At 33.6% G+C, this 24,236-nt stretch overlaps 1 long non-coding RNA gene across 1 annotated transcript; it reads left to right on the forward strand.

Moving 5' to 3' along the window:
• Nucleotides 1-15,130: 15,130 nt before the first annotated feature.
• LOC128997058 (uncharacterized) lies at nt 15,131-23,373 on the forward strand. The gene is made up of 3 exons (XR_008491086.1): nt 15,131-15,215; nt 17,306-17,352; nt 23,198-23,373. It is a non-coding gene; the product is annotated as an uncharacterized LOC128997058 (long non-coding RNA).
• The last annotated feature ends 863 nt before the right edge of the window (nt 23,374-24,236 follow it).

Here is a 24,236-nt window from a genome sequence, read left to right on the forward strand (position 1 = left end):
TGTAGTTGTCGAATGTTGAACTAAATAAAGCCAGCAAATATGTGTGTTGCTGATAAAATATAGTTTGTAAATTATACACTATACAGGCAAGATCCTGGTATCTATTTCACACTATTATTATGATTATCCTATTGGCTCTAATGCAAAGTTTTGAGAGGAGAACACACTGAGAAGTTTGCTCAATAATTATCTTTTGCTCTTTTTTCATCCATATATTAGACCACATAACGTCAATTGTTTATGATTCTATAATCTATTATCACCTACCTGTTCTATAATTACCCAAACGGTAACTTAAACTGCAGTAAAACACCTGTATTGACTCCATTAAGGTGACTTTTGAGTGTGCAGAAGACGGTTTAATGTTTCTCTTTAATCTTCCGTTTAATTTACCCTACAAAATTCAAGAATTTGTGATTTACTGTTTTAAGTCCAGTTTGCACTTTATTCTTTGATTATATAATCATAAGGCAAACAATCTTTTACAAATTGATTGTGAGTGTGTGTAAATTGTTATGAGGTCTAATGACAAGAAACTAAAAATAAACTACACAACACCTTCTACATAAACTACAAAGAACTAACCTTAAAATTGTCAACGGCTGTCGAAAAGGATGATAAGTATATTAGAAGTATATTCAGTAAACTGTTACAAAAGATAACACAGACATCCATTCAAAAAACAACTATAGTAATATTTTCTAGACGCTTCTGTGGCCTCAGAGTCGACCTTGAAGCTTGCAGATGATATTAAACTGACCAAAAAAGATTGACAACAGCTGATCTATAGAATCTGCCCCGATTACTCAAATTATGGGCAATCTGCGCAAGAGGGAATAGCGTCGATCTCTAATCATACAAATTTACATCTAATTGGCCTGGACCCTTGTATAAAGGGGAAACTATTTGTTGCAAGCTCAGAACTCTCAAGTACATCTTCTGCAATGGCAGCTTACAACAAGGTATGTTGGGAATTCTTTTTTCATAGTTAAATAAACATTTTGAAGTAAATAAAGTTTTACTTCGTCTAATATTTCATAAATGTAGCTGTTGTTTATTAGTTTTTTTTTCAATTATTTTTCAAAAACACCGTTTGAATTCATATAACTTAAAATATTCTAAAATTTACTTATTAATAACCTCTTTTTGGTTGCAATGCTATTTTATATTTTATCCAAGACTAATAGCAAAAGATAACATTACACCGTTAACAATTAAACTAAAATAGTATTTCTTTGTTACAACTTAGTAAATAGGTTGGCACTATTATAGTAAAAAAATCTTGCAAGACCTATGAAAATAATTAAAAACTATTTGCTAACGTTCTCAAAAGTTTTATAGTGTGTAAGTTATATTGTGTATATGAATTTTTACATAATTCTTAAATTTTATATCCATTATTCATCGACTTTTGCAATATGAAATGGAAGGGTGTAAAAACATTCATAATATTATTTTATACGTATCATAGTTACCATATTTTACTCAATAGCTAATGAATGTATCTACTACGAACAAATATTTGATAAGACAAATAAGAACTAATAATAATATGCTTCATACAGATTAAATGAGATGTTTAACATTTTAATCTACATTTGTTAGTGTACATTTCTCAATTCAACGTAAAAGGATTGGATTTAGGACACAGAAACATGGATTTAGTCTTAAGAATTAAATTATGTTGAACCATTTAATTGCAGGTATAAATAATATTATCATATTCTTATTATTAAACCAACTTGTAAAATTGTACAACTCCTTCGTTCTATTAATTAATTGAAATTACGAATGTTACATTTTTAGCTTTATAAAATCAATTCTAAAAATCAGCCCTGCTGGTGTTACAAATTCCCATTTTTACATAATGAAGTTATCTTAAAAGAAACTAATAATAAATTGATATAACTTTATATATATGTACCATGTCATGGAGTAAAACTTTGTGAATTCCGTGATTATGTTTTTTAATGTCAGAGGTTTATGCCATAGAACTATAATATTTTCCTTCACCTCAATCCAAAGGTGTAGATAGACGCAATAACATTTTCAATGTAGTTTCCCAGGTTTTATATTTTAATGCATTTCCGTTCATGAACATGTTAAGAACGTTTTCTTAACACTACCTAGCAGTTCCCCTTTGTTTTAATCAGTATTAGACAAGGCTGAGTTTGAATATATCAACTAATGTTTCTAGTGTATTTCACAGACATCTGTTATAAACAATCTGTCCCAAATACTGTGTTGTATTTCTGGATGGGAATGTGTGATCAGATAAAGATTTGAATACGTGTTATCAGTTCAAAAAATTAAAAGAATATTTTCTTTAAACAAATCTTAGTTTTTCAATCAAGACCTTGGCCAAAAGTAAAAGAAACGGGCTTTAAAACTTAAACAGTCAACATGCAATAAATGCGGCATCTTAAAAACCTAAGTAGAATAGGCCTAGTACTGAAACTAAACTGTTGTATAATTCAATTAAGAGCCAACTTACCCAATTGTCACAACTTTACCTTCCGAATCAATGGGACTAATTTGTGAGGTTTTTATAAAAGACATAACTTTTAAGGTAAAGAATTTTATGAATATAGGTTATTCAAGTAAACAATATAATGTAACTTCAACAACAAAAAATAAAATTTGTACCGTATCATTAAACATTATATGAATCTTTGAGTATTGGTCGAACTACCATTTCTAACATTTGAATCTTATGTCTATTTAAAAATAAAGGCGAATGTAATTTAATTAATTTGCTACCTAAAGAGTGCGTTGATAACAAGTAATGATTTCTGTCAATACATCATCATCTAGTTAACCAAGCCAAACTCAAAATATTGGACTACCTTTAGTAAGCTATAGCATGCCTATTAACTATCACAGAAGCAGAAACTAACAGAGAATAGGCTAATCGTATCTGACAAAAATCAGTTATTTTAATCAGCGCATATTTGGTGGTTCCATTAAACTAGGCTCATTTTTATTCTAAAACTATAGCTTTAACATGGGATTATGATTTCAAAGATATATGCAATGTTCAAAAGTATGAAAAGTTCTAATTTTGTCAACTCTTTGATTATTTCAACCCAACTGTTGATGCTGTTAGACATTACTTAATACAAGTTTATGATCCAGGTCATCATCGCCGCACTCTGCCTGTTGTCTGTGTTCAGCTTCTCCCAGGCTCTCCCCCAGTACCAGGGCTACGCCCCCAATCCCGCGCCCGCGGTCGGTGCCGGTATGACAGCATACAATCAGGCGTCACAAATACCCTCTGCGGGATATTCGGCTGTCCAGCAATCCACTAAGTTCCAGGCTACAGGATCCGGCCCCGGAGGACTCAATGGTGCTGGTGGATACGGTGGTTAAACTTGTTGTATATTTTTTATGTTTAAAATAAATGGATTTCCTTGTTACTGAATTCATATTATTTGTATAGTTTTCCTTCCTGTTGGGTTACGATAATGTAAGACGTTGCAGAGTAATGTATTTGCTAAGTTTATAATTTTATAGGATATTTTTCGTTGGAAGATCTAAGAACAACAATTTGTCAGGAGTATATACAATGTGGACAAAGATACTTCATCTGTTAAGAAAAGTGCATCAAGTTTGTATGTAGTGAGGTGGAAAAGTTGGGATTCAGAAAACAAATGTAAGCATAAAATTATTTTAAAATTAATTGAACAGTACTTTTTATCACTAGGGCGTAAAGTGACTCTCTCACACCTAGGCTCAAGTTTCACAACTGAGGCGAAGACATTTATAAAATATTATAGATATTTTTAAATGGTATTTTCAACAAAAATTCAATTGATTTTATTCTGTCAGAGGTTACAAAGTAAAAAGTCTATGTAGCTTTTTTATTTAAGATTTCTTAGTTATATTATGAATTTTATGCGATTAAGCTTTCAGAAAAATCCAAAGCGAAGAATAGGGATCTACGGCCTGGAGATCATTATTTACCTAACGAGATGCCATCCCTATTTTCATAACACGGAATCGACGAGTTAAGCTTTAAAAGTCACCGTTTGTTCGTGCGATGAACTAAATTTTCATCATATTGCACCATTATTTAAGGAAACTAAGTTAGAATACGAAAATACTTTTCAAGTAAAATTGCTTTTCAAAACTACTTTCAACTTGTTTTCAATTTCGATAATGCAAACAACCTGCTGTTTAGTAAGTGATTCGATCATTTTGTCTATTACGATTGGGCGAGTGAAAATTTTCCTTTTGATATGACGATCTATTGACACAAATGCTACAACAATGAGCTACAACCGAATAAAACAATCGATACCGGTACATACTTTCATTACATGTTTTTTTACAATTTTTTAATTTATAACTGGTTGACAGTTAACAGCTGACTTTTACTCCCTAGGATCTAAAAACGCTTTTCAATATTGTAGCATTTAGGAATTTTAATAGACCTAACAACTAGCATCTAAATCCGGTGTTGCCCGTTGGCAAATACAATAAACAATATAATCCTATACTCTTATATGAACAATGTTTGCTTGTCTGTATGCTTGCACAAATATTTCAAAAACTGTTTCAAAGATTTCCTTTAATGTTTTAAATAATTGATTTTTGGCCTAAAAACGTGATTGACGATTAAAAAAATAAATTAACAAAGAAATAGTAAACAAAAAACTTGAAAATTATCAATAACTTGCCATTTACAGTATACTAGCAAATTACAAAATACAGTACAAAGGGAAAACCATCAGTTGTTTCTTATTGAGCAAGGATTACACTGAAGACTACTCGATATAGGGGAAATAGTTCCGATCGAATACCGATTATTTTACTCGGTTCTCTCCTACCAAAACGTACCGAAGTACTGAGTTAATTGTTAGCAAACTTTGGTTCAACAGCGAAATGTATTTAATGATTTTTTTATTATGTAAATTACAATCTAAACACAAATGTTTAATGAATCAATATCAAAACCAATCAAATAAAATCATTTAATTTAAATCCAAACAAACTGTCATAGCAAAGTTTATGCAAGTAACAAAAGAAAGTATAAACGAGTGATATTTACCATAGACTGTCAAATAAATTAATTTGTTGTGGATTGCCAAGTTAAAATTTCCATCATAGAAAATTGAAATTCTACTGTAACTTGAATAGTAAAAGCCAAAATTAGTTACTAAACCGTGAGTAACCTTTATATTGCTTTTACAATCAAAAAGCGATACCGATCCATGGCTTGGTCCCCCGGTACTGGATAGAATATTTGCAGCAATTATTTAATCTAAATGACAAATTAAATTTAAAATTTTATCGTCGGTCGGCTACTAGACTCTTTAGTACAACAAAATAGTATAATTTCATCACTAGGGCGTAAAGTGACTCTTGTCGACCCGAGCTCAAGTTTCATGATCAAGGGGAAGTCGAGTTCAGAAAATGAACGAGGGTTGAAAAGACACTTTTTCATGTGATTAACTATACTTTCGTAATATTGAAACATTATTCAACAAAGTAGGTTAAAAAAATGAAAATACTTTTCATGTTAAGATAACCTCTCAAAACTACCAGACTTCAAAACGAACATGTTTTTAATTTTGGTCATGCAAACAAAGAGGTTTTTACTAATTGGTTCAATCATTTCGTCTATTACGATTGTTTTAGTGTGCATTATACTATGGATATGTCGGATTATTGACAAGGATTCTACAACAATATGCTACAACTAATTTTAAACAATCGATACATGCGATTGCTTACAAGTTACAATCGAAGTTTAAAACTGAGTTTATAACAGTTTAATTTTACCCCCTAGTGGCTAAAAAGGCTTTTTGCTCCCTAGGGAATTAAAGAGCTACTTTAGTCCTGCAAATGTATTCATGGCTGTTTTAGTGCGGTATGACGAAAATTGAATTAAAAAAACACGGAAAATCAAGACTATGGCTCCAACATTTCGTCTTAAAATTATATTTCCTCTAAAGAAGAATCAAGAGATTCCATCAAGTGGTTGATTCTGAATCTTCGAACAAAAAACCTCTTCACGTAATATTTAAGATAGGATTAATAAAAAGTATTTGCCAGATAAGTAACATTTTCCTCTTCCAGAAAAGTGCAAAACTATCAACTCCTACTTTCCTGCTTCAAACTTCAAATAAACTTGCAAATTGAGTGATTTTAAATTGAACTATTTTCTCTCTTTATCTACTTTTACTGGCACAATCTCCTCAAATAGTGTAAACTGATCAAGTTATCGTTTGCATGTTATCGCTTCGTTTAAAATTTAATGAAAACTTTGTATCATTCACGGTTTCGATTGAAAAAAATAGGTAATGTTAAGATAGATAATTATTAGCAGACAAATTCTAAACACACTTCTACAATTTGTTACATATACTGTTTAAATTACCATACAAATATTACATTTTAAAATAATCACCAATTAAATGTAAAATATTTTATTATAAATCAGAAGAATTAGAAAGAGAAGGAATGTACACTGAGCAGTGTCATTGACTTCAATGGCAGTGTACAGCTGTTGAAATATCCATGGCTAAAGTATAGTTTCAACTTGAACTTGATGATTGTATAGTTTTGGGTGATATTGAAATATCTCAATAGACGAGTTGTCTAAATGTCCAATGAATATATTATATTTTAATTTCAAAAGTATATATCATGAATTCACACTGATATGGTAACTTCAATATGCTTAAGCTCGTTATACTTAATTTTCCTAAAAGGCATATCGTGTTTAATAGTATATCAGTTGTACTGATCAAATATACTTTAAAATGTCATTTTTAATGTTTTTCTTGCCTAAAACCAAGATCGTTAAAAAAGTCTAAACGTGTATCTTACTAATATTATAAATGTGAAAGTTTGTGTGTTTGTTTGTTTGTTTGAAGTTCAATCACGCATAAACCACTGGACGGATTGGGCTGAAATTTGGCATGATGATAGCTCACATTCCCGATTAACATATAGGCATATTCTTATCTCAAAAATCCGTTCGGGCTCCGCCCCAGTGGCTCTGTAGTTCCCCATGTTAACCTTATGAGTATTCATTATTAAAGGGAATTAAAGAATTTAGTCAGCTGTTTCAACTAACAAAGTTGGTTCTGTGATATTCAAAAGCCTTAAGTTATAAGATTTACCAACAGGGTGCAGCACTATATTTTTTTGCATTTATGTAATGAGAACTGTCAGAGTAGGATTGTTTACAGTTATGTTTATGTTTTTAATGTCATGAATAATTTGTGATTTTTTGAGAATTTTTAATAATTTATTTTTTCTTACTTTTTAGGTGAAGTGGTAGAACATTATGGCTATAGTAGATGTGTAATACCATAGTATACCGTAAATTTAAAGAAGCAAATTTTATCAAACTTTATCCTCCCCCATTACAAACGCATAACTGCAATAAGCATTTTAAACTTATATGCCAACCCCGTACGAAGGACGGGTACTCTGCTACTATACACATATGTACGATAATGTTACATGTTTAAAATTTGGAGGGTGACATCTGTAAAAGAAATATTTTTCTGGATTACATTTTTTACAAAATTACAAAACCTTGCCTTGATTAACTTAAAACTTAAAATATTTTCTAGTATTTTTTTCTTAAAAAAACCTACAATTCTTTATCCTTATATATAATACGTGAAGGCGATTTCTACGAAACACTACTCCTCCGTTAATAATGGACGGATTTTTACAAACGACGTGTCAAAAAAAAGTATCTTTTGTGTAGACGCCCCCTTTCACCAATTCCTGTAATAAAAATCCTCGGGCTTTGCCCCACAGGCCATTAAAGTTGGAGTTTCTCCCATAAGATTAACATGGGGAAATTTTTTTCCCCACTAATTTGAGAGAACGGCTGGGCGTAGAAACTTGGTAGGGATGTCCAAAGAAAGGTCTTGGTCTGTAGATGAGTTATCAAAAGAAAAACTAAGCAAAATCACTTTAGGACTCTGCCCCAGAAGCCTTTAAAGATCCCTCCACAGAGTTGTTTACATTTTGGCCATGTGAATAATACTTTTTAATGAAACAGCTGTTAAAATTGTACTAGCTGAACCCGGCAGACGTTGTCTTGCCTTTGACTATCTATACTTATAAAAGGCAAAGCCCTCACTGACTCACTGACTCACTGACACACTCACTCACTCATCACTAATTCTCCCACTTCCCATTTACCTAGGAGGCTGAAATTTTGTACATTGATTCTTTAGGCATTAAATAGGAAAACTAAGTTGTTTTTATTCTGATCGGACTCTCGGGCTCCGCCCCAGTGGCTCTGGAGTTTCCCATGTTAGTCTTATGATTTTTCATATTTAAAAGGAATTAATGAATCTTAACAGCTGTTTCAATTAAACAAGTTGGTTTTGTTCTATGATGTTCAATCGCATTAAAGTTACAATGATTACCAACAGGGTGCAGCACTATTATTTATTTTAATTTATGACAACAGCTAATTTGCAACCAAAAGGTGAGTGAGCGTAGCGAACGAACTTCAACCTGGAGACGAGTTAACGTAGCGAACGAGCTAACCTGAAGGCAAGTGAGCGTAGCGAACGAGCTCCAACCTAAAGGTGAGTGAGCGTAGCGAACGAACTTCAACCAGGACGTGATTGAGCCATGCGAACGAGATCATCTTGAAAATTAAGAAGTTAAACGGGGCAAAGCCCGCGGGTACAGCTAGTATTTTATATATCTTCACAGCAACGATTATGTAAATGGTTAAATCAATAACTAGGCTACTTCCTTACGGTTTTAGTATACTCAACTGAATTATATATGTTTCTCTCTATTATGAGTACTACTTTTAGAAAATAGACCTAAATATGCACCTCATCTGGCACTTATCTCCTGCTATTTTGAATACAATAGAAAGCAAATAGTAACATGTAAACTCATACAAGAGAATAGGAGAACAGGAGGACATGTTTACAACAAGTATTTTTGGAAATAGGATGAGAAGTCTTTTTGAGTATACAAGGTCAATGATATTAATAATTAAAATAACCCAATCAATTATTTTTCCGTTAATATGTGGGATAGATATCTCTTGTTCTACAACTATTAAAAATGACGCTTCTATCAACTCGGTTTCCAAAGGCAATGATTTATTTCTAATACTTCCGTTTCCTCAAGTTCAAGGGAACAATTCCAAAGATGCTGTCTTAGTATATTACTCAACACAACAGCTTCAGATTTTCAATTCCTATTTACCTGACCTTGGTACAACGTAGGATGTTATTAGAAAACGGCATTGAATAATTGGATCAAAACTAATAACCGAAATTGGCCAGTCTAATGTTAGTTGATGCAGTAGAAACAACCAAGAATTACTCTTCATTTTCTGTTTGAGTGGAATTGACGCGTTCTCCTTCAGTAATCAGACAAATTTGCATTTCATTGAACGAGAATCTACTTATAAAGTGAGAACTCGTTGATCACAGACCAGTGTTCAAGTGTAACTAGGATGGCTTTCATCAAGGTATGTTAAGTGTTTAATGTAGTAACTTTTTAATTTGTACATAGCTTTTAACATTGTGTGTGCTTAAGACCAATAGGATTATTTTTTTTAACTGTTAACTACTGTATATCTCCTCAGTTATTTGTTAAGAGTCCTTGGAGGATAGCGGCCATCTTGTGTAATTTCAAACAGCTGCTGGAAAGCAATTAATTAGTATTCCATTTTTCCCCCAAATTGATTATAATTTAAATATCTAGGACACTGTATGATTAGAATTTTTCTTTGTGGGTTTGAATTGTTTTCCAAGGGATGTTTTGCATGGAAGCCAACGGCCATCTTGAATTTGCCCGTTATAAGAGTAATGTTAATTATATTAGTTTAAACAGCCACTAAAGAGTTATTTACCAGCTCAAAATATGTTTTTCAAATACGAAAGTGATCGTAATTTTTTCAAGTGCACTGTGAGATTAGAAATGTTCTTTGTAGTTTTTTAATCGTTTTATGAGTTAGAACGTCTAGGCTCCAAGGACTCTTAATCATTGTCTTTTATAAAATCGTTGAACAATATCTGTCTTTAAATTGAGCGAGACTTAATTCGCATTCTATGTTGATAAACCTTCATTTAATTTTAAATTGAACTGCTGCCCTGTATACAACTTACAACTATAAATATACAAACTCAATAGTATTGTATAAAACAAAGCTATACAGTCAAGCGGAGTATATCAGAAGAAACTAACTATAGTATAATATCATCACTAGAGCCTAAAGTCACTCTTTTTGACCCGAGGTCAAGTTGTAAATGAAAATAATCGAGGGTTAAAAATACACTTTTTGCTCGTGTGGTGAACTATATTTTCTTTCGTCATATTAAATCATTAGTTAACAAACTGACCTAGAAAACGAAATAACCTCTAACAACGACTTCCAGCTTGTTGTCCATTCAACTAAGCAGCTGTTTAGTAAGATATTCAATCAGTTCGTCTTTTACGATTGTGTTACAGTACATAATACCATCGATCTGTCGAACGACCGACAATAATAGGCTAACACCTTACCTAATAAATCAATTGATAAATAATTTCGATCGATATGGTTGCCACAATCGAAATTTGCAACTGTTTATAACAGCTGATTTTCACTCCCTAGAGACTAAAAACGAGAGAGTAAAAGGATCAGTTGTAAAAACTCCATCGTAAATAGATTCAAAGATAAAAATTAAGATGTCTGATAAAAATGCAAAAAACATTGGTCAATTGCATTTGTTCACACCCTGTATACAAGAAAGTGTCGGAATATGTTACAAACTGCGCCATTTTATAAGCTTTCCAACCATAACCTACACTATTGAGGTTTAGATATTTTTTTTGTTTATTTTAGTGGTTTGAATGCCAGAAAACTGGGAACTTTTTTACTGTTTTTACTGTTCAAGCTGAAACAAAAATACAACTTTTGCTTAATACCTACTGACTTTCAATGTTTTAAATGATAAAGACGCCATGCTTAGTAGTCTTCAAACCACGAAAGCGTACATAAGCAGACAGAAAGCTCAATGGTGTAGCATATGGTTGGAAAGCTTATAAAATGGCGCAGTTTTTAACATATTCCGACACTTTCTTGTATACAGGGTGTGAACAAATGCAATTGACCAATGTTTTTTGAATTTTTACCAAACATCTTAATTTTTATCTTTGAATCTATTTACGATGGAGTTTTTACAACTGATCCTCTGTCATTTTGTATTATTCTTATTCAAAATTTAATGTAGAACACGAAAATGACATTGTCTACTCAAATCCATTTACAGGTAATTGAGAAATAGCTGTATTAAGTTTAAAAACATAGTCATTTTTTAAAAACATAAAATAATTCTTTGGGAAGCTAATTTTTAGACTTGGGACATTTTATATGCATCATCATACTGCATTTACTTTGTACTTACACCAACAATTCTTTTTCACACTTAGTACCAAACACCCTGTATTTTACTGTAACATGCTACAAAGATGCTACTTAAATCTAAAATTTAAGAGTTATAAAGTATCAATAAAAAATGTATGTGGCCAAATTTTTAAATTTTATGATTCGCCCAAAAGAAAATCTCAGCTTAAAGTTCTCGTTCTAAGATTTCCGTTCATGTTTGTTTATGTAACAAGTTTTTGACAGATTAAGACAGATTTGCTTTCAATATAGGCCTACTCCCACTAGTTATATTTGAGTAACGTAAAAATGCTTTCACGAATATAATTTAATAACAGGACCTGCCCATGAAAATTTTCCGGAAACCAACAAGTATAACCAGCATGCATTGAATCTTTAACAAATCACAAAAAAATAGTTTTACCAAATTTCACAATTTAGGAGTATATTTTTTAATTTACCATTCTCATAACTCGCTATGTTTTACATGTGCAAACTTACTAATGCATCGTCATTGTTCATGTATTGTAAAATTATTATTCAAAAATGTTAACTTTTGTGTTAATGTTGGTGTGGTTACAGATTCTAGTCTATTGGTCATCGACAAATTAATGGAAATAATTAAAATTGTTTATCTTGGCTTCATACATCTAGATTCTTTTAACTTATTCCCTTGTTTCATATTTTTAGTCAGACTATTTAACTAATAATTAAAATGACTACTAATGATTACAGAAACACATTTTTTCCTACAGTAATGAAATATAAGTTTCCCCACTACACTAAACCCAAGGAATAACTTGAAAATATTTTAAATGTTTTTTTATAACGGATTTACCAAAATCAGAGATTTACGATTCTAAATCTCCCAATCGTCAAGTACAAACATATGTCATATTATACATCATACTAAAGCTAATGAAGTTAGCTCATATCACATCACATCACATCCTACTAAGTTAATGAATACACAGATCTTGGTAGAATCAATACAATACCATAGACTAACCAACGCAAAGGGAGTATGTTGTATCTATGGTATTACATACATCCTGACCAACAAAGCTCAACTACAATATTTTCTTTAAAAAAATATATATATTAGCTAACATTTTGGTTTCTTCTCAACCCTCTCTTACCCTTATTTCTACCGTAATCAAGCAAAACCTTATTCCAGGTACTCCTCCCTCTCGGCCTCGTGCTGCTCTTCACCCTCTCCGATGGTCTTCCCCAACTGCCAGGAGTTGACTCCATAGGGGAGTTTGCGAAGGTGCCTCAAAAGGCTACAGAACAGGGAGTAAATATGGGTCAAACTGCCTTCCAGGAGGGAGTCAATCAGGTCCAAAAAGTCCCTGAAAGTTTCGCTGGAGCTGGAAATTTGCCTGGAGCTGGAAGTTTGCCTGGAGCTGGAAGTTTTCCTGGCTTTGGATAAATTATATCCTAAGTCAAATTAAAATTGGAAATAGTTTTAAATTGACTAGTTTTTAGTTTTAAATACACCTTTTTAAAACTATTGTTTATTTTATTTTATACACCCATTCACGTACAATTGAAAAGTTAAATTTATACTGTTTTTCGCATTTTTCTGAGAACGTAGGGAGAATAATTTAAAAAAAAATTGTTGTAGACACGTTATATTACCTTATCTTTATTAATTGATTAAAATTATTGTAAATGATTTTCTACAATGTTTTAGTTTAATTTATACTGGATATATGATTAAATAAAATGTATAGTCATTATTTACTTGCATTGCTATGAAGACCAGTCCATATTGGCTGACAACGAACTGCACTCACGGTCAAAGGAATTTACAAGGGTTGGAAGGGTAGCCCGCCTAAGCCATATGGAACTGCACTCACGGTCAAAAATCGGTCTTTCACGGCTGAACGCTTCGCTAGCCCCTTAGCAGGCTTATCTGTTTATTCCGTCCTCTGTCTTACTTTATCCAATACTTTATTTAATACACGTTTTAGTGTCTGTCTCAATAAATACAACAATAAATAACCTATCCTATCCTAACCTAACCTAACCTAACCTAACCTTTACAAAAGAAGCTTCGTTATAATAAGAATATAGCCTATCATGTTATCGTAAATACTATGCTATAATTTTCTGTGCACATATATGTGTATTTTTTACAATGTCAGTAGTAAGTTTATTTTTTGACGTTTAGATTAATTTAATCAAAACTTTTCAATATATTTCAACTAATTTAATAAGTTTTAATCAATTCAATCATGGTGTTGCACAATGTGACATAGGCTAATTAAAAACTAACCGTGAGTGCAGTTCCAGTACCTCCAGAAAGGCTCAAAGTGACCGTGAGTGCAGTTCCGTAGTTGGATTAGGACCAGGGACTGACCGTGAGTGCAGTTCCAGCCCTCCCTCCATATTTACTTTCCAAAATCGCACCAAAGACCCTTAAAATTCCTTCTGGGTGGGAGGGGGCAGAACCCTCAGTATATATAGAAATAATAGGGAGTAAACTTATAATTATTCTGGATGCCAAGCATAAGTCGATTTTCAGCAAAATTTTGGTTAAGGGATGATAAGACAGACAGACACATATATTTTAACGTTATAGTATAGCCTGATGCTCGGAAGTCAATCATAATACGTGGGAATCTAGAGTACATGATTTTTCATATAGTTTCGGGTCCACTATCTATCATTAAAGCAGCATTAATATAGTCTAAAATTCGTTTTGATGTTGCAGATTACACTAATTAACGGATTTAAAATCACGTTAAGCTAAGTCAGTATTTGTTTGATTCAGATTTTCCATTGACAATCGTATAAACTGCTCAAAACCACATATCAAATTGTGAATAATAATTATTTAATGTTTGCCTGTGAGAACTGTAAGGTAAAGTGGTTGTTTGATTTAAGTCAAACAACATTTTAGTTGCTGTTAGGACAATAATAAAATCAAACTGAGAAAAGATTTACCAACTGAATCTTAATAATTATTTATCATGATAAATTATTATGCTATAAGTATTTTGAAACCACCAGTATTCAAGGGATTTAGAAAAAGAGGTTTGCAAACGTTAAACATTAATATTGATCAATACCTTCCTTATAGATTTGTCATATCAGCTAAAGAAAGTTTAATGTACGTTTCTGCCCGATGATATAATAGTGCGTGTTTTAATTTTTATTTATTGTGATTTTATAAGCTTATAAAGTATGTTAACTAAATAAAAATATCCATTTATCATTGTTGCATATACTTTGAGCAAGTGGTATTGTTTCAAATATTACAGTGCACCTTGTTTAATGTAGTAACCAAAAAGATCATACCAACATAACCGAACATGTAACACACTCCACAAAAAATTATTTATTAAATTAGATAAAAAGACTAGTTGCATTCTCCAATGCTAAACCAATCATAAACTATCAAAACTGTCCATAAATCAATTGCTAAAAACATTTACATACATTTTACTACTACTCACAGAAGATTTTACGGTACCTTTCCGTATTCACGACTTTATCTATTGAATAATTTAAAACACTAGCAAACTAAATTCGTTTTTGCTGCAACTGATTGCAGTTATTTGTCATATCAAAGCTCTGTAAGTAAGATGTATACTTGTTCAAATACCATTCACTTTCCAACAATGATTATCACATTCCACATTGCCTGAAGAAGACATCAACGATGATCTTAACGATGACAATTTGTCATTTGCAATAACAGCTGTTCAACGTCAACTCAATCAAAGACAAACTAGATGCAAACATATTTCCGATGCACAGGTGTCTGTATAAGTACTTAAGCTCAGAGAGAAAAAAGCACACTTAGTTCTGCTTCGTATCTTTCACTACAGCGGTATGTATAGAGTAGGTTGTAAGGTTTAAGGTTTTTATTCTTAGAGTGAACCTGTTCCAAGAAATAGAGTTTAGTGCATCGGCATAAAATACTCAGTGTCAGACAAGTTCAATCAAAATGCATAAATGTTATATTTTTTCGTACTGCAGCAAAAAATTGCTGTTTTCAATTCATGCTTTGCGGATATAACGTAAAATGAAGGTGTCTTTAAATAACCTTAAATGTTGTAATCATGATAAATATTTTAATTTTGTTCACTGGCCACCATATTCTGAAAATGGGTTGTCGTTAAGACGCAGTGGCGATACAAAAGTCAGCCATGAAAAAGTAGTTAATTCTTTAATCTTGGACATTTTCATTTATTTTGCTTTATGTAAAACACAAATCATAATGGGCATACATAATGTTTTTATTAAGTATAGTAGTACTGTAGGATTGCAAATATTACTTTACCTATTATAGGTTTTCTTTTACATTGCAATTACAGATAAGCAATCCATTATAGTCGTATAATTTACTCAGGACAAAAATACTCGTATAATTTACTTAATACAGTCTGGGGAAAAAATCATCTAAATGCTCAGCTGTTATTATTTTCAACTCAAAACTAAAATTGTTACTATTTGAAGTTCAGTTTTCTCTTTCGTCGTTCATAGACCATATCTAATGGGGATACTAAAGACGGTGACACACTATCGATCTTTTCCCCGAACAAGACCCCGAACCGAGCAGGGAGAAGGGAGAAGGGAGGTCGAAGGGAGCATGTTCGATAGTGTGTCAGGGGTCCGTACACCGATCCAAACGGCGAACCAGACATCAGGCCGAGCAGGGAGACGAGCGCTCTGGAGGCGGTTTTTTGGCGAAACATCAAAGAAAAGATCGGTCCGATGTACGGAGTGATGTACGATAGTGTGTCACGGTATATTTTTGCCCCGTACTTCGTCGCGAGCGCCGCACCGAGCGGCCGCCTGCGCTAGCGTTGATAGTTCTATATGGCAATTAAACTCTTTAATTGCTCAAATAAATACATGTTGGGTAATATTTTGCCGTTATATATTATTTTTTTTTTTACTAAAAAGAGGTTGGCGGCCTCTTTTAACCTTGCATTTCCCCGTCCACATAGACTACAGATCTGAGCGTGGAACGTATCCAGCAAAGCAAGGGGTGAGCCCGTACAGTACAAAGGTGAACTGTACTGATAAAAGTTAGTTTCAGTGACCAGGATCCGAACCCACGACACTTCTGCCTTGGGCCCGAAGTCCGCGACGCTACCGACTGAGCCACCGACTCAAAAAAAAATGTTTATGGACATTTATGTTGTAATTTTGTTGTGTGTTTGGTCAAGGTTGAAAATGCATTTTACAAGTTAAAACCGTTAAATCAATGATACCAATGACGTTTAACTTGAATTAAGTAATTGTTGTTATACTTTAATTCTTTCAAAATTAATATAAACATAAAAACTTTTGAAGACAATCAAAACTATCATTCTGTAACATGTTATTTCATGTTTTATGACTGTTTTATTATTACCGCCTACGCGCTCTCACTCAAACACGCCCTCCATCTCTCTCTAAACTCCCTTTTACCGCGCTCGGTAGAACTTGTCTGGTCTTGGTCTTGTTCGGGGAAATGTTCTGATTGAAAATTTGCAGATTTTTACCTCCCTTCTCCCTTCTCCCTGCTCGGTTCGGGGTCTTGTTCGGGGAAAAGATCGATAGTGTGTCACTGCCTTAATGGGATCATAGCAAACAATATTGTAAAAGATACGATAAATTTGTACAGTTAGTTGTCTTTTAACATGGAATGATTGAACAGTTGGTGAATTTGAAATAAAATAGTACAGTGGCATTTGTTGGCCCAATTTAACTAAGTCATTTTTCACTTAAATTGGGCTCAACTATACCATGACGATGGATTTTATTTATCAATGTATCTTGTTTAGTTAAGGGCTTTATGTAGTACAGCAAAACTAGGACATCAGTGCAGATATTGCTTTATATAAACTAAAACTCCAATAAAAGCAACGACTTATTTTAGTTTAAGTAATGAAGACAAAACCTAATATTCTGTTTATAACCATTTCACAGGTACCCTCTGTTCCAACACTATCACTGAAATGGCTGTCTCCTTCAAGGTATAAAAGTTTGAAATTGATATTTAAACATAATTATTAATGACATTCTTGTGTTACAATTGACAAATTAGTCCAAACAGTGTATATGGGTTGCTGTTTAGTTTCATAAGCTGTGTCCGTAGATAAATGGCAAACAAAACAATAAATTTTCACATTTATATTGATACCTATTTTCAGTGGTTATCAGAATAAAACATACAAATTGTCTTTTCTAGTTCAAACTTTTAAGTGTATTTTGCTTATTTTCTTGTTGACAACTTGTTGAAAATTGTTTAGTTGATCGCTGGAAACTTTGGTCCGTCACTTTGTATGTTTCAAACAATGTAATAGATCACAAGTTTAATGGTCTCTCATCAAATAAAATTACGAATTCAAAATAAATTGATTAATCAAACAATTTTAGCACTAGCGTTATTTCAATAAATATTCAAACAAATTAACACAATCATATTTATGTATTAAAGTTCAACATGCTTTATTTGTAATCAAATGTGCACATAAACCTTAGGGCTAAGTTCAATACGCCAAAACGGTTAAGCTTGAGATTTCTATCAAGAACTAATAAAGCTTTGTAAAGAGCGCAACCTTCATTGTTTACGGTTACGGTATAATTATGTAGTTTAAATAAATAATTTGCATAGGAGTCATTCCGGTATGTAGGTATTGAGGCAGCCTATCTACTTGACCATCTTTCCCACTATATATAGTTTATTTTATTTTTTTACTTTAAAGAGAATGCAGCAAAATGATGCGCTCCCAGAGTGTGCTACTGTAAAAATAAAATTTCCTCGCTTAGGTGCTTAGGTTTTAACTTTTTTTCCATTTATGTGTCTAAAAGGTACTGTATTTTTTTATTTTTTTTGTTTTTACGCCAGTGGTATTTTTTACGTTTTGAAAGGGAAATGTCCAAAACCCTGGTCTTGTTACTACCTAACGTTGAAATTTTTGTTAGATAGCATCATTTAACTCATAATTCATAGCCCAATGTGGCATCTGGGTCTGGAAACGATATCGTTTGGATTCGAACCAGCTACCTTCAGATTTGAAGGCGAGCATAACCACTCGGCTACCCAGATGATCTTATCTTACAAAGCTGACGAAACAGTCCGTGTATGCAATGTAAATTAGTAATTGACAATAGCAGAATCTGCCGGTGGCTTAGTTATACTACACCTTTCTTTTAAATACTAGCTACAATTAACGGTATGTGTATGACGGGATGTCTTATACCTCTTCATAGTCCCAGCTATCGTCAAAGCTATCGTCTTACTGTACACCTATGTTTTGGGAAGCACATGTATAATTTTCGTCACAGTATCTCTGTCGGTAAAAATAATCTTAAAACTAATTTTGAGAGGTATGTGTATTTAAAACTAGGTGGCGTTCGCAGAGGCATCCACAAAATTGAGCGGAGTCATCAAGGGTTCATATTATATTGTTTTTGTCTTACTGCAGTAAAAACAGTATTTTTTCATGCATGCGCTGCGGGTCTAAAGTAGCATTTTAGCGAATTTCCCATACAGGGAATAAGCTATTACCGTAGTACTCATGGTAAGACCTGGACGCGGGACCGATTTTTTTTTTCGTTTTGAGGTCCCTAGAAGCCAAAAACACCATCCGTTCAAATTCATATATATATATATATATATTTATATATATATATATATATATATATATATATATATATATATATGTGTGTGTGTGTCCGTCAGCACGATAACTCAAGCAAAAATGATCCGATTTTGATGAAATTTGGCACAAACGTGTAAACCTACGTTTATTCGAACGAGTTCGCGATCCAGCATGATCGGACCATGGTAACGGGTGTTTACGGGGGATTTTATGGGGTAAAAATAGGTTTTGCCCATTTTTGACCCAAAAAACTTAAAATTTTGCAATTTATTTCCAAACCATTTTGTAGAGCTTAAAAAAACAAATAATTTAGTATATTGAAGCGTTATTATGCGCCTAACGGTTACGGAGAAAATTCCAAAAAATTGTAAATTTAAAATTCCCATGTTATTCTTATGGAGAATAAGTAAACTGTTGTAGTTTGCTTGTTTATGAACATATTTTGATCAAATTTGGAAAATGTTTTTATTTCTTACTAACTATTAACATTTTACAAAAAAAAAAACAATTTTACCCTCCTTGATGCAGCAAACCTAAGTACTTGTTAAACTAATTCTATTTAAATCGGGAATAAATGTTATATTTTTAAGTAGACATTTCAGTGTAAATCCAATCAGTCAAATGGAAATTCGCTTAGTCTGCAGGTTTGCTGCGGCGGGGGTATTTAATATTTAGGGAGTAAAAATCGTTTTTAGCCTCTATGGAGTAAAAATCAGCTGTTGTCAACTCAGTTGTAAATTTCGATTGTAAACGATTGCATGTATCGAAAATATGTATCGATTTGTGCTTCGTAATCATTTTAACATATTACAGTCTACAGTCTCTTCCCGTAGCATTTTAGCATTGCAGATACATTAATCCATTCCCAAACTCAACACTGCTCACCTTTACTACTTCCTTCACCACACCCTACGTCGTGGACCTGTTTCCCTCTCTTCCCATAGCATTTTAGGATTGCAGATACATTAATTTAATTGCCAAAGACAGTTCCCACACTCTGCGCTGTTAGCCTTACTACTTCCTTCACCATTTACTACGTCATTGGCCTGTTTCCTTCCTTTCTCATAGCATTTAAGTATTACAAATTCATTTATCCATCTGCTCAAACGGTTCCCCCACTCTGCACTGCCAGCTTTTACTACTTCCTTCACCACTTACGTCGTGGACCTGTATTCATCGCTTTCCATAGCATTTTAGTATTTTAGATACGTTAATGCAATTGCAACAAACATCCCCACTGTCCGTACTGCTAGACTTTACTACTTCTTTCACAATTTCCTATGTCTTGGGCATGCTTCCATCCCTTCTCATAGCATTTCAGCATTGCAGATACATTAAAACTGCTACAAACGGTTTCCAGTTCCCACACTCCACACTGCTCACCTTACTACTTCTTTCACCTGTTTCTACGTCGCGGATCTGTTTCCCTCTCTTCCCATAGCATTTTAAGATTGCAGATACCTGAATCTAATCGTCATAAACAGATCCCACACTCCGAACAGCTCGCCTTTACTACTTCCTTCGCCACTTCCCACATCGCGGACCTGTTTCCCTCCCTTTCCGTAGCATTTTAGGAACGTTGTGACCTTAATCTAATCGTCATAAACAGTTTCCATACTCCAGACTGTTCACCTTTACTACTTCCTTAACCTCTTCATACGTCACGAACCTCAAGCTAGTGTCGTCATTTGATTATAGTACCTGGGGACCGAGCTTTGCTCGGAGAAAATCATTAGTTCACTCTGAAAGCACCGTAGTATTGGAGATGCATAAATCCACACATCTACATCCTACACAATTTCCTACGTCATGGATCTGTTTCCCTCCATTCCATTGCATTTAAAGATTGCAGATACCTTAATCTAATCGTCATAAACAGTTCCCACACTCCGGACTACTCGCCTTGACTACTTCCTTCACCACTTCCTACGTCGCGGACCTGTTTTCCTCCCTTCCCATAGCATTAGGATTGCAAATACCTTAATCTAATCGTCATAAACAGTTCCCACACTCCGGACAGCTCACCTTGACTACTTCCTTCATCACTTCCTACGTTGCGGACCTGTTTTCCTCCCTTCCCGTAGCATTTTAGGTTTGCTGATACCATAATCTAATTGTCATAAACATTTCAAACACTCCGGACAACTCGCCTAGACTACTTCCTTCACCACTTCCTACGTCGCGGACCTATTTTCCTCCCTTTCCATAGCATTTTAGAATTGCAAATACCTTAATCTAATCGTCATAAACAGTCCCCACACTCCGGACAGCTCACCTTGACTACTTCCTTCATCACTTCCTACGTCACGGACCTGTTTTCCTCCCTTCCCGTAGCATTTTAGGTTTGCTGATACCTTAATCTAATTGTCATAAACATTTCCAACACTCCGGACAACTCGCCTAGACTACTTCCTTCACCACTTCCTACGTCGCGGACCTATTTTCCTCCCTTTCCATAGCATTTTAGGATTGCAAATACCTTAATCTAATCATCATAAACAGTTCCCACGCTCCAGACAGCTCGCCTTGACTACTTCCTTCACCACTTCTTACGTCACGGACCTGTTTCCCTCCCTTCCCATAGCATTTTAGGATTGCCCATACCCTTATCTAATCGCCATAAACAGTTCCCTCACTCCTGACAGCTCGCCTTGACTACTTCCTTCACCACTTCCTACGTCGCGGACCTGTTTCCCTCCCTTCCTATTGCACTTAAAGATTGCAGATACCTTATTCTAATCGTCATAAACAGTTCCCGCACTCCGGACTACTCGCCTTGACTACTTCCTTCACCACTTCCTACGTCGCGGACCTGTTTTCCTCCCTTCCCATAGCATTTTAGGATTGCAGATACCCTAATCTTATCGTCATAAACAGTCCCCACACTCCGGACTGCTCGCATTTACTACTTCCTTCATCACTTCCTACGTCACGGACCTGTTTCCCTCTATTCCCATAGCATTTTATGATTGCCTATACTACTTCCTTCACTACTTCCTACGTCACGGACCTGTTTCCTTCCCTTCCCATAGCATTTTAGGATTGCAGACACCTTAATGTATTCGTCATAAACAGATCCTAGACTTCGCACTGCTACCCTTGACTACAATGTATCGAGTAATCTTAAGTATAATCTTTGCTCAATATTAACAAGTGATGTTTTTCCTTTTGTACTGTATTTGTAATTTCCTAGTATACTGTGGGTAGTTGGCTTATTATGAGCACATGCTAAAACTTCAAATCTTTTGTTTACTTTTTACTTGTTATTTAATTCAGCCAACATGGTTACCTAGCAACCCATAAGACTAATGTTAAAAAAATGTGATTTTCAGTTTCATTTTTCTACGGATTCCTGAGAGACTTTTTTAACGCTATATAGATGTTGGCACTCACCGATATGGTCTTTATCACCATGCAAAATTTGAAAACGATTGATTCAGCCGTCTAGGAGGAGTTTGCGTATTACGAAATGCATAAAAGTCGACGTATAAGAGCTTCGCTCGCTCCGCTCAATAAATGGTATCAGCATTCTGACATACTTTCTCCCATAAGTTTGTCAACAACCTTTATCATGTGTAAGCTGTAAGAGTAAATATACGGAAATGGGATTTGTACAATTTTGTTCAGAATTTAAGGACTATAACATACAAATTTTTTATCAAAATTGTTCGGGCCAATTTTGGGAAAATCCGATTTTTCGTTATTTTATGGGGTTTTTATGGGGAAAATAACATAATTTACAATATCTTTTGAACCGTAATTTTTACAGAAATGGTATTTATACCATTTTGTTCCGAATTTAAAGGGCTACAACATACTAAATTTTTATCAAAATCGTTCGAGCCATTTTTACAAAAATCCGATTTTTCCGGTTTTTTATGGGTTTTGATGGAAAAATCCTCATTAAAAATCAAAATTTAAAAAAAATGAAAAAAAACTCCTGGAGATACTATGGATTAGAACCTACATACCGAATTTCATCGAAATCGGGCCACAGGTGTAGTCCCTAGCTCTGTACACATCCAGACACACACACACAGACATCACTTCGAAAACCACTTTATTGGGTCGAGGGGGACCCAAAACGAATATATCCACTCAACACTATAACTCGAAAATTTTGACGAAAACAATACTTTCTCCATATACTATGGTATAGGGGGAGAAAGTAAAAATTGAAGTATGTGTATCCTAATCACTTTATAACTTGCAGGTTGTCATCGTCGCCCTTGGCGTGGCATACTTCTTCGCACTCTCCCAAGCCACCCCTTTACTGGAAGGTGTGCCCATAGTCGGTGGTCTTTTGGGAGGCAAACTATAAATCTCTAGTTCAATCTTTGCCACCTCTATTCAGCTTCTATGTAACCAATAAATAACTGTTTCAAGTAACTCAAGTTGTGTTTATTTCCCTTGCAATTCTGTTTCTATTCCGATTTGCTCTAATAACATTCCACACATATTCAAGTTAGTATAGCAATTAAGTTAAATGAAAGATAAAATCAATCGGATAAAATTTCAAGCTTAGGAACCTTGTGCTATGTGTCCCTTTTAACTAATTATTATGTAATTTAAGTGATGGATTATAATTATTGTTTTTTTTGTAATTTGTTAAGTTAATTTGACCAATTATATTCTTGAGTGGCTTGGTACGTAATCGTTAATATACAACTGAGTAGAGAATGAGAGATTTACAAACTTTGAATAGTTGTCCATTTACTGTTGACGCGAATTGATCTACAATATTTTCATAATTTGATTCTGGCAGTATTTTCACATACACAAATATCAAATTTATTATGATAGTTTTTTTTTCAAGTTATTTTAGTGACTTAGTACCTAACTAATAATTGAATACAAAAATTTACTCATACCTCATGCACTATGTTAATAAGTTGTATAAAGACTTAAACTATAACTTTAGTTCACTTTATGAATAAAAGGATGTACATTGAGAAAATGACATTTTCATATGCAAATATTTATTTACGACACGATCAATAGACATTATCATAAGAAAATGTGAATTCCATAACTATTTGCATATTTTTCCAATACATACACGCTGTAATCTTCCAATACAAATTTTAAAATTCATTTAGGACGTTTCTAGTCACAGCTATACATAGTGTTTAAGATTCATAAACAAGATGCAAAGGCAACAAGAACTCATCAATAATTTAAGGAAACAAAGCCCGAATTTTCCAACACAAACAAGCAATCAAAACACCATGTTTTAATGTAGCTTATAAATT

This window comes from Macrosteles quadrilineatus, unplaced genomic scaffold (assembly GCF_028750875.1).
Source record: "Macrosteles quadrilineatus isolate MER2022 unplaced genomic scaffold, UCM_ALF_1.0 Scaffold_6__1_contigs__length_79288215, whole genome shotgun sequence".
NCBI lineage: Eukaryota > Metazoa > Arthropoda > Insecta > Hemiptera > Cicadellidae > Macrosteles > Macrosteles quadrilineatus.